This window comes from Scleropages formosus, chromosome 10 (assembly GCF_900964775.1).
Source record: "Scleropages formosus chromosome 10, fSclFor1.1, whole genome shotgun sequence".
In the NCBI taxonomy this organism is placed as follows: Eukaryota; Metazoa; Chordata; class Actinopteri; order Osteoglossiformes; family Osteoglossidae; genus Scleropages; species Scleropages formosus.
Window position 1 is genome coordinate 11,844,205 of NC_041815.1, and position 12,256 is coordinate 11,856,460.

A 12,256-nucleotide genomic window follows, 5' to 3' on the forward strand; every position below is an offset into this window, starting at 1 on the left:
TTTGTCATTAACTATTAACATTTCCTTTTCTATTAAAGTACAAGTACATGCAGTTGGTTGTTAAAAGTAAATACATTTATTGCAGTTTTCAAAAATCATTTCTGTTATCTTTTGCTTACCATTCAGTTACTTGGCATTTTGTTTAGCTGGGTAGCTTGTATTGCAAACTAAGAGGAGTGAACCACTTGGGGTATTTCTAGGTGGGAGTCCTTGGGTACAACCAACTTGAAAGAGGTGTTTGGGAAGTGTAATGGGATAAATGTTTTTATATATTGTAAGATAGGGATATTTTTATCAGACAAATGTTTTCTATGATTTGTATGTTTTTGTATTTAAGTTGTGTATTATTTTTGGGGAATATGTATTTTGGAGGGGGGTGCGGTGGCGCAGTGGGTTGGACTGGGTCCTGCTCTCCAGTGGGTCTGAGGTTCGAGTCCTGCTTGGGGTGCCTTGCGACGGACTGGCGTCCTGTCCTGGGTGTGTCCCCTCCCCCTCCGGCCCTATGCCCTGTGTTGCTGGGTACGCTCCGGTTCCCTGCGACCCCGTATGAGACAAGCAGTTCAGGTAATGTTGTGTGTGTGTGTGTGTGTGTGTATTTTGGAATTAGTTGTTGAGGCTGTTGGTGTAGCCAGAAGGGCGGAGTTACTGCTATAAAGCTTGTATTTGGTCACTAGTTAGGAGACTCAGGTAGACAGGTACTCACACAGAGAACTGTGGATTGCCTATGGGCCTTATTTTCTTTTGTAACCTAATGTTTATTTTTGTATTTGGCTGTGGTTAAAGTGTTTTGAAGATTTTTTTAAGTAAAGAAAAATAAATATTTTTGGTCTAACTCTTTCAGTTCTCCACTGCTGTGTCCATCTGTTGTCCATATGCTCGCGTGTGGTGTCAGAAGTGGAAGTTTGGACTGACTGAGTAGAGAATTGATAGAGAAGTGATCATTGAAGTAAACGGCCCCCAGGAGAGAGGAGAAGTGATGGAAGGAAGAAGATGGAGCAGAAGATGAAGGTGCTGCAGAAGTTTTGTTTCCTTCTGCTGGTGATCTTGCCATGGTGCAACTTGCAAAGATGTTTGAAACTTTCATGGATTTCCAGAGAGTCAGCGATGAATGGATGGAGATAAAGACTGCCCATCAGTTCCAACAGTTTAAAGTCCTGTCTCATCAGGTGCAACAGTTACAGCTTGATGTGGAACAACAGAGGGAGTGAGGAAGCACTCCTCTACCAGCTCCAGTCTCAGGGCCTTCAGTGTCCACAGCAGTGAGGTGTTATGAACCCAAGATGGTAAAGCAGGAGGACTCTGGCGTTGAACATTTTCTGACTACATTTGAAAGGCTGGCAGTAGTCTATGGCTAGCCAAAAGTAGTTTGAGCCACTTGTTTAATTCCATTGATAATGAGTAAGGCCCAGAGTGCTTTTGCAGCTATGGAGTCAGAGAGCAGTATGGATTATGACAAAATAAAAATCAGTGCTCAAAAAGTATGAAATCAACCCAGAAACCTATCATCAACAGTTCAGGTCTATGGAAACCAGCATTGAGGAGACCCCCGAAAACTCAATGTACGGCTGAAGTCTTCTGTAAGTGGGTCAAGTTTGAACAAAGCAGCAAAGAGGATATCGTGGAGGTAGTGGTGTTAGAACAATATTTGCGAGTTTTCTACCCTGAAGTGAAGATCTGGGTTAAAGAACGTCTTCCTGCAACTGCAACAGATTCGGCTGAACTGGTGGAGAACTATGTAGTAGCCCACAAAAGCTCCAAGACCCATCACTATGCTGGTGACCGGACTGTCAAGCCAGGGGTAAGTCTGATGGTGTGTGTAAAGGAGCTGGTTCTGATGTTAAACCCAATTATCCTAGGAACACCTTGCCCACTGGTCTTGATAGTGTAAAGTCTGAGCCCAGAAATAAAGTTTGGTGTGATGGTTTAATTGTGGTGTCCCAGGTCATAAAAGTCAATTCTGTCCAGTTAAAAAGACCAAATATACTCATTTGTGCTATGAGGCCCACCTCCCCTATAGGAACTATACAGAACAGGCAACCTGTTGTTATAGTTGACCTCAATGGGAAACCTGTTGTAGGTCTTGTAGATACTGGGTGTTCACAGACATTAGTGCAGGAAACCTTAGTCCCCCCAGAATTTTGGAATGAGGAGGACAGGCTCACCATGCGCTGTGTACATGGTGACCAAAGTGAGCATATCACTATTGATGTGTACATTTGGGTTTGTGACCAGACCTTCTTGTTGAGGGTAGGACTAGTGCCAAGGTTGCCCTACCCTATGCTACTGGGGCAAGACCTCCCTGTGTTGCCTGACTTGGTCAGTAAAACAACTCTGTATGGTGTGATTACTAGTGCAAGGGCTAAGGAACAGGAAAAATCTGAACTCTTGCATGTGTTACCTTTCCAGGGTTTTGATGTTGTAACTGAGTGCACTCTAAGGAAGAGAGGTGTGGTAGAAAAATAAATGTAACTATCTTAAGAGAAGACATCATGATGTTCAGAGAATAGTCATTACAAGCCAATCTGTACACTGGTCGATTGTCACAGAAGTAGCTGTCAATCACTGTAGACTTATAGAAGGAGAGTCTGGTGATCAAACCCACTGTGAAACACATGACTGCTGAATTGAACATCCATGTGATAGTGATAAGCACCCCTGCTGAGATGTTTGTGACAACAGCATGATACACACACACACTTTCTGACCCGCTTGTCCCATACAGGGTCGTGGGGAACCGGAGCCTAATCCGGCAGCACAGGGCGTAAGGCTGGAGGGGACACACCAAGGACGGGACGCCAGTCCATCGCAAGGCACCCCAAGTGGGACTTGAACTCCAGACCCACCAGAGAGCAGGACCCAGTCCAACCCACTGCACCCCCGCGCCCCCCAACTACAGCATGATACCTCAATGGAAAACATATTGCAACAAATCTATCATATGCCAGAAAAACAAGAACGGTTGACTGCATACAGCTGAAGAAAAACACAAAAACATATTTGCCAAGCAAGCCTCATAAGTAATTTCCTGTGAATGAAACAGGAAGGTTTTAATCACATTAGGAATAAGTGCAGTGCTCTGGCACATATCAGTGATGGCTAAGTTAAAAATAGCCATATACTTTGGAGTGTGAAGACTGTGCCCTCTGTAAATAATAATCATGACAAATGAGTTTCCCAACATAGTAACAACATAAACAAAAGACAAGAAAATGTGGTAATAGTTGCTGTGTGGAATGTTAGAAAATCCACTGATGAAGAAGAATCCAGATCGTACAGTAACATTTGAGGAGGAATTCTTGGACATCATCGTGCAGGTATTCTTCCAGTTTGGCTTGGCTGATCTGAAACTATAAAAGTCCTTAATCACTACATACATATATGCACTTACATACATGTATTTGTATGTACATACATGTATATCCATCCACCGTACTTTAAATAGTGTTGAGTGTGTTTATTTGTATATAAATTTTGTATATTTGTATATCTATATTTGTATATTGTATAAAATTTGTATATCACATTGCCTGAAATTGTGTTTCCTCACAATGAAGTTTTAGCAGAAAACACACACACACACACACATTTTCTGAACCACTTGTCCTATACAGGGTCGCGGGGAACCGGAGCCTAACCCAGCAACACAGGGCGTTATGGTGGAGGGGGAGGGGACACACCCAGGATGGGACACTAGTCCATCACAAGGCACCCCAAGCAAGATTTGAACCCCAGACTCACCAGAGAGCAGGAACCGCTTTGACCCACTGCACCACCATGCCCCCTCAGCAGAAAACAATTTGCTCTGAATAAAGTTTGTATGTGAAATGCAAAACCCTTTTTCAGGAAAACAATGTTTGATAAATAAAAAATATCTTGAATGTATGTGTTAAGGATGCGCCGGGACAGGTAAGAATTTTGTCTTAAAGGGGGTGGTTTATTCAGGGTCGTGCAGGGAAGGAGACGAAGGGGGGAACAGGGAATGGGTAGTCCGTGAGGGGGCTTCGAGGGTGGGGTTGCGATTGGGGTCGATGTCGTGATCAGGGTCGTGGCTGTGGTCGTCTGGGGCCGTTCTGTCTCAGCGGCTCCTCCAACTCTCTCTCTCCTTCACTGGCAGGTCCGGGGGAAGAAATAGAGGTTGTGATCAGTCCCAGCTGCTGCTGGCCCGTCCCTGACTCCACCCCCTCTTCCAACCGCCCTGGCGTGCTACAGTATATCAAAAATTTGTTTAGAACTACAGTATAAAAAAGCATTTTCAGTGCTCACCGTTACATTTGACGTATGCTGTTACAGTAATGTTAATTTAGACTGGTGGTCCCGTGCACGAAAGGTAAAGCATGGAGGCTCTCAGTTCTGGCTCTATTGTGGTGGAATGACCTCCCCCTTTCACTCAGAACTGCTGAAACTGTCCACCTTCAAGAAGGGTCTTAAAACTCATCTCTTCTGGACTCACTTCGTCCATCATCTCTCAAGCTTATATATGGTGTAAATGTTCATGCACTATAACTTCATGATCATGCCCAGATAAGCCTTTATACAGCCACTACTCCAGTATTGTACGTAAATGTTTGTGTACCTTAAAAAAAAAAAAAAATGTAGGAAGGTGATCAGGGATCGTCTATTCTGTTTTATGCACCTACTCTTGCAATGAAAATTGGTGCATAAAGTGAAAAAAAACAAACTAAGTTTACTTAAGAATCACATGTTCGCAACTATGTCTCTCTTTCTCCTATTGTAATGCACAAATTGTATTTTGCTGAGATGTACATCACTTTGGAGATAAGTGTCTGCTAAATGAATAAATGTGAATGGAATGTATGAATCTTTCATTTGCCAAAATATAAAGAGCTCCGTAGTAAAAGCTAAACATTATTTATTTTAATGGAACCACCTTCAACCTATCGGTGGATGTGCAAAACACCCCTTGGCTTTATGCATTGTACTCTGGATAATTCCATGTGTGTGACACGTGATAATAAATTCCTTGACTGTCACTAATAGCCTTTTGCAAGTTTTCCCTGCAATATATGTGATGTTGAACATGTGTATGGTTGCCAAAGAGGCAACAGACATATGAGTGTTTTTTAACATTGCAGACTAATTTGTTCTGTGCAGACTGCATCTTGTATTTTGTTTTATATGTTGAAAATCGGGGATCTGGCAGTATTTTAGCAATATGGCTTCCTCTGTAATTGCATTATTAACCACCTTTGAAAGTATGTTAATTTAAAGAAATTATGAAAAGCTTCATAACTATTACTAAAAATTTAAAGAATAAAAGGAAAACTACCCTGACACAAATTCATTATTCATGCTATTACATGGATTGAAAGCTGTGACAAATGCATTTTTTTTTAAGAAATAGCTGGGCTCTATTGTCCTGTCTGAATCCTTTGTACAACTTGCAGCTAAAGTCCAGTTCCACTCATTGGCTAGGCCCAAGTTGTGTGGTGTATGCATGAGGTGCTAGCTTTATGACCAGCACGTCACTTGGCCGGTCACCAGAAACCTGACCTGGTCAGCCATCAACTATTGATCATGAACCATAACATGGAGCCCTACACTGGCTCTTAGTGTTGATTCTATCCCTTCACCTTCCTGGAAAAAATTCTAAGTCCTTGTTGGACAAAGGCTCTCGCAGTGAGCTTTTCCTACACTGATGAGCTTTGCCTCAGCTCTCATCACCTCACCAGCCCTCATGTAGTGTCCTTGATAAAGTCACCTTTTTAATTAGACAGATTAATAAAAATGCTTCCTGCTTTGAACAAGACTTTTACTTGGTTTCCAAATTACCTTAAATTTTATATTTCAAAAGATAGCTGATAGTGTAGTTGTCACACAAACAGGCTGGAGACAGGTGAGAGTGGACCCAAGTGCGGGTTGGTTTTATTCCTTTTCTCGAAGTTCGAAGGTTGTACAAGGCACAGACGTCGATAGACAGGCAAGGAAAAACCAGTGGTCGTAGAAGACGGGCGAGGGTCGAAAACCAGGAACACTAGGCAAGATGCAAAGAGCAGAACAAGGACGGTGATACTGCAAGACCGCAAGGGCGATTGCAAGATTCAGCATTGTCTTGCGGACATGGAGCTCCTATTATCCCGGGTCTCATTGATTGGTCGCAGGTGTTGGCAATCTGCTTGTTCCCGGGGGCGTGACAGTAGTGGTTAGTGATGAGGCCTTTGAGCACAAAGGTTGTAGGTTTGAGTCCTACCTGCAGCTGTAGTACCCCTGAGCAAGGTACTTACCCTAAATGGAACCAGTAAAATTACCCTGCTGTGTAAATGGATAAATAATTGTAAGTAACTTAACATTGTAAGTTGCTTTGGAGAAAAGTGTCAGCTAAATGAATAAATGTAACTGTAGAATTTATAATTCTATGAAATGTGTAGTATGTATTTCTCAGAGGGGAATCTGGACTTAATTTCTGTTCAGTTTAAGCCAGTCTATTCATAAACTAAAGCTTAAACAAAACACTTCCTATGACTTTGAAATATGCCAGCCTTTATTTAAAGGAGGAAGGAAGAAATAGGATACTGAACGGCTTAATACATGCATGGCCTGAAATATACAGGCAGCTTGTGCCAGGTTCAGAGCAAATGGTCTCACCTTCTAGCACATAAAAAAAAAAAAAAAACTGTTAGCTAAGCCTCCATGGGTGTATCTGGATAATAAGAGTATTACACCACCTCTGGAAGGGTATGCACAAAGGTATTGACAATAGCTGTCAGTGTCATTTGTCACAACAGGTCCTGCTCAGGAGACATGCGAAGAATCCACAGTGAGCTTGGCTAATGATCTGTTGACTGTTTGTAAAGCACTAATTAGTCCAGTGAGTATACGAACATTTACCACAGCATAATCAAGAAGATGTACGCTCCACTCAAAAGTAAATAGCCAAAGTCAGTGAAAGCATAGGCAAGTTTCACTTCAATAAGCACAAAAACTTGACATTTTATGAACATTTTTTGTGAGAGTGCAATGTCTTTCTACAGCTTTGTTGTGATGTAATTACTAAAATATTTGTAAAATATGGTAACATGGACTGTTAGTACATGTTATTTTAGCAGAACATACTACAACATATTAAGACTCTTGCAATGAAAGTTACCATGGGAATGGGATCGGCAAATCAATTAAGTAATCAAACAAAGAAACAGCGATGAGAGACACATAGACAGAAAGACAAAAATAAATGCAAATTAACAAATAAGTGACAAAGATAGTAGAGATGGCCCAGTTCAATAAAATACCACTTAACGGGCTGTGAAAGGACTCATTATAGAGTATATTAACAGCTGGCAGAAATAATCTCTGCAATAATGATTATGGACTCATATTCTCCTCAAGTACTCTCTGGTACAGTGTGGGATTCATGGTTGACTATGACGGAAAGCTGGCCAGGCCCTGAGGCAGAAAGTAGCTCCAACTCATACATATGTATACTTCTACCACCATGCTTTACAGCTGGTATGAGGTCCTTTTGGTCAAAGTTAGTTTTCTGTTTTCACCAGATATGACATCTGACACTGTGGCCAAACAGCTCTACCTTTGTCTCATCTGTTCAGAGCATATTGTTCCACCAGTCCTGTTCTCCGCAAAGGTGTCTGGCAAACTACATTCTTTTTGAGACCTTGCACATAGATCAAAGTTATGCAGTCTCTTTGGAATGGTTGACTCATGCACTTTAACCTTGACTGAGGTAGGATTTGCCTACAAATCATTTAATGTACTCGTTTTTCATAGAGATTGCCAATAGCATCTTTCAGGTAACTCTTGGGCTGAATTTGATGACATAACCTGGCCTGGATAGATTGCCAGTGGTTTGAAATTTTCTCCATTATTTTGTAGATGATTTTTCAGAAAGTAGAATGATTGACTGTAAATTGTTTGGAAATGGATTTAGAATGCTTTCCAGACATATAGGCATCAACAATATTTCTTCTGATTGCTTCAGAGAACTTCTTATATCTTGGCATTATGTAGCCACACACCTCAATTGCTAAGACCAAACCAGACCTCAGTTTCTGATATTTATATGAGGCAGTGCCCCTCGCATTACTTTCTTTCAATGTTTTCACAACTGTAAGCTGTTTTAGTGCACCTGATTATTATTTTAGGCCTTTGATGCATTGAAAAGGCACGGGGTATTAACTTTTTCTGCACCATGAAATTGCATTTATATTGATGTAAATAGCACAAATGAGTGCAAAAGGTAATTTTCAGTTATTTTTAACATTAGACTGTCTTCATCTATCCTTTATATATCCTTTTTGTTCAAAAAATGTAAAAAGGATCAATCTTTACATGTGGTGTACTTTTTTCACTACTGTAAGTTAAAACAATAAATTAAGGCAGTTAGTTAACTATCACACATGACATTTTGTATTCTCATTCTCATTCATTATTGAAGAAATGGTTTAAACAATGAAGGTTGCTGATGGGGAAAAAAAAAATTGAAATAACTAATAAAAAAACTAAAAATGGGGGACAAAGGAGAATGGCAAAGTGCAAACATTCTGTGAAAAGAACATGAAAGTTCTGTTTACAGTTTGCCATAGAGCACTTGGACACCTCTCAAAACTTCTGCAAGAATATCTCATTGAGCATTTTGGTTGACATTAGTGTCATTAAGTCTGGTGAAAACCAAGCACAACATTTCAGAGTATGAGCTGTTGTCTAATATTCAAACGCAGTGATGGCAGTGTGATGGTCTGGGGATGTTTTTCTGCCACATAACCTTGGCATTTTGCAGTGACTGAAGGAACTGTGATTTTTTTTTTTTTCTTTATATCTGAAAATTTAAAGGAGCATGTCAAATCATCATGGTTCTGAGTTGAAACTGAAGCACAAGTGAGTCATGAAGTTAGACAATGATTACAAAAATACAGGCAAGTCGATATCAGAAATGATCTAAACAACCACTTATGGAAAAGTCTAATGATCCTGAGGTGAATCAGATTTTAGTTTTGTGTCAATTTATGCTCAATAAACTGATCAGTTGTGCATGGAGGAGTGGGCCAAAATTGGAATATACAAACAGAGAAAATAGGGAGAACTTTTTTTACAGTGTTGTAGCAGTGAATTCAATACAATATACAACTTATAATTTCTTAACCATTTGTTTCTGTAGACTGTTTGTTCTCCTGTAAAGTTAAGACTTCCTCTACATCATACATTTAGCTTATACTGTCAAAACCTGGCAGGTTTGTCTATGCCCTTCTCAGTTTGATGGCAGCCTGCTTGGAAGCTGTAATATTCCCATAGAGACTGATTAAGTTCTCATGCTGTCTCCTCAGAGTTGACAGTAAACAGTGAACAGTTCAATAGTAGAAGTCATTTTTGGGGGCATCCCATCTGAGCAAGAGACATTTGTGAAATATCTAACAGATGTTTCAGGAGGTGATGCAACAGTGTGCTATATCTGGTGGGTACAGACCACAGCATTCTTGAGTCCAACCTGAAAGGCCTGTGACTCCCTGGAGCCTGTCTGGTTCAAGCGATACATTTAGAACTGTTTTTTTTTTTTTTCTTTTTCTTTTTTTTTTAATTTAATGGAAAAACAATTTTAAGTACAGCACAAAAGGCACAGAAAACAGTTGGCCATATTTTGGCTTGTTTGGGGGGTGTGGTAGTGCAGCGGGTTTGGCCTGTGCCTGCTCTCTGGTGGGTCTAGGGTTTGAGTCCTGCTTAGAGTGCCTTGTGGTGGACTGGCATCCTGTCCTGGATGTGTCCCCTCCCCCTCCAGTCTTCCGCCCTGTGTTGCCGGGTTAGACTCCGGCTTGCTGCGGCCCTGCTTGTGACAAGCGGTTTAAGTCAATGTATGTGTGTGTTTGTGGGCTTGTTTGATATTACAAGTCCTCATTCTGATGCAGAAACTTGTTAAAAACATGTCATGAAGCCCATTAATTCTTTCTTAACATGTAAGACAGAGTAAGACGATAGAATCATAATGACAGCGCTTAATGCTACGAGGTACAATGACAGATATCATAGTTCATTTTTGTTTATTCCAGTGGAAATCTATGTATTATGGAACAATATTCAGTCTGGTAATTTATAACTGGAAATTATTGTGAGACTTTGGCATAATAGTTGTTCTGCAGGTTTTTGACATATTGATGGGAGCAGCTATACAAACGAGGGGCCGTACTGCTGCTCCTCAGAGTGAAAATATAATTTAATTATCTAAAACCTCATTATACAATTAATGCAGTGGTAGCATTTCTCTGTGGAATTAATTCCTGAGCCATTAGTGAGCTCTTTTTTTATTGGAGAGGTTGGTTTATTAATGGGCAATTATTGGTGTCCTTAGGCCTCACTGGAGTATTACAATTGTGGCTTCACCCCCCCCCAACACACACACACACACACACACACACACACACAGTCTGAAACCACTTGTTCCAGGCAGGGTCACAGTGAACCAGAGCCTAACCTGGCAACACAGGGTGCAAGGCTAAAAGAGGAGGGAACACACCCAGAATGGGACACCAGTCCATCACAAAGCACCCCAAGCAGGACTTGAACCCCACACCCACTAGAGAGCAGGACTTGGCCAAGTCTGCTGTGCCAGCACACCCTGTTGTCTTCACCCTGTTACATAAAAAATATCCAATACATTAAATGAAAAATGTAATACATGAATTTGTCATTCTTACATGAATCTGTAGGTCATTTTCCCTCTCCCAATGCGAAAAAGTAAGCATTTTAAAATATACAGCTGCCTGCTTGGTGGTCCCACGCACGAAAGGTAAAGCATGGAGGTTCTTGGTTCTGGCTCTGTTGTGGTGGAACGACCTCCCCCTTTCACTCAGAACTACTGAATCTTTGTTCAAATTTAAAGAGGGTCTTAAAACTCACGTTTTGCAGATTCACTTCACCCATGATTTCTTAAGTTCATGTAAAGTATAAATGTTTATGCACTATAACTTTAAGATCATGCTCGGATAAACCTTTATGAAGCCACGCCTGTAATGTAATGTAAAAGTTTAGATGTATCGCGCAAAAAAAAAAAAAAAAAATTACTTGGAACGTGATCTAGAATTGTCAATATTCTGAAAGTTTTATGCAGCTACTGTACTCATGTAGTGGTGGTGCAGTGGGTTGGTCCAGGTCCTGCACTTTGGTGGGTCTGGGGTTCGAATCCTGCTTGGGGTACCATGTGACGGACTGGTGTCCTCTCCTGCCTTATGCCCTGTGTGCTGGGTTAGACTCCCATGCTCCATGTAAGGTGAGCAGTTTGGATGGATGCACTGTATCCACGTGATGAACATCAGTGCAAATGGTGAAACAAACTTTACTTAAGAATCACATGTCAGAAGCTCTTTCTTTCTTGTAATGCACAAATTGTATTTTGTATGAGATGTACATCATTTTGCAGAAAAGCATCTGCTATATTACGCCCTGTGTTGCCGGGTAGGCTCCGGTTCCCCGTGACCCCGTATGGGACGAGCGGTTCTGAAAATGTGTGTGTGTGTGTGTGTGTGTGTGTGCATCTGCTATATGAATAAATGTAAATGTAAAATATACTTACAAAATAAAAAAAATATCCTTATAAAATATACTTATGGCTACTTTTCAAGCAGTTTCATAAACTTTCCTGTGGGGCATGGTGGAACAATAGATACACCTTGAGTCTCAATGCTGCTTGGTAGGAGAGGGTTCAAATCTACTTTGCCCTGTGTTTGTCCCCCATAGATGTAAAAGGTAAACTGCTTTTAATCACTCCATCAGCTGGAAAAACATGCAAAAAACATTGTATACCATTATAAGTCAGGCTTAGCTGAAAGACATTTCCACTCCATTCCTTATTCCAAGCTTCCATCAAACATAAGAAAGAACCAAACAAAATGATCAGTTATTCAATATTCATTTTTTATTATAGACTTCATATGTAAGTACTATGTAAGCTATATAGCAACTTTTAAGTGGTCAGCAACAGGCAAGCATAATTAAGTAAACATGCACACACACACTTGTAATTTAGTAGATGGACTCAAAATGTTCTACATGTCCTATTTCACCAATGATACTTTTGCCGTTTTTATTATTCTTCCCAGTCTGGTTCTGATGTCCTTTGTCCTAAGACAGTAAATAGTCAGGTTAATAAGGGATGGAACTACGGTGGCTACAATGAGCAACGTATTGTGATCTGTCAGACTGAGTACCATTCTAATTCTAGTTAACAGCACAATGGCCAGCTTAGGGGTTGGTAACTGGCTACAGCTATAATGTGGCTCACACAGGTGGCAAATATTTG

General features: G+C 40.7%; 1 pseudogene; it reads right to left on the reverse strand.

Annotated features, from left to right (window-relative positions):
- Positions 1–2,347: 2,347 nt before the first annotated feature.
- Positions 2,348–3,304, reverse strand: LOC114911629 (olfactory receptor 24-like; annotated as a pseudogene).
- Positions 3,305–12,256: the final 8,952 nt, after the last annotated feature.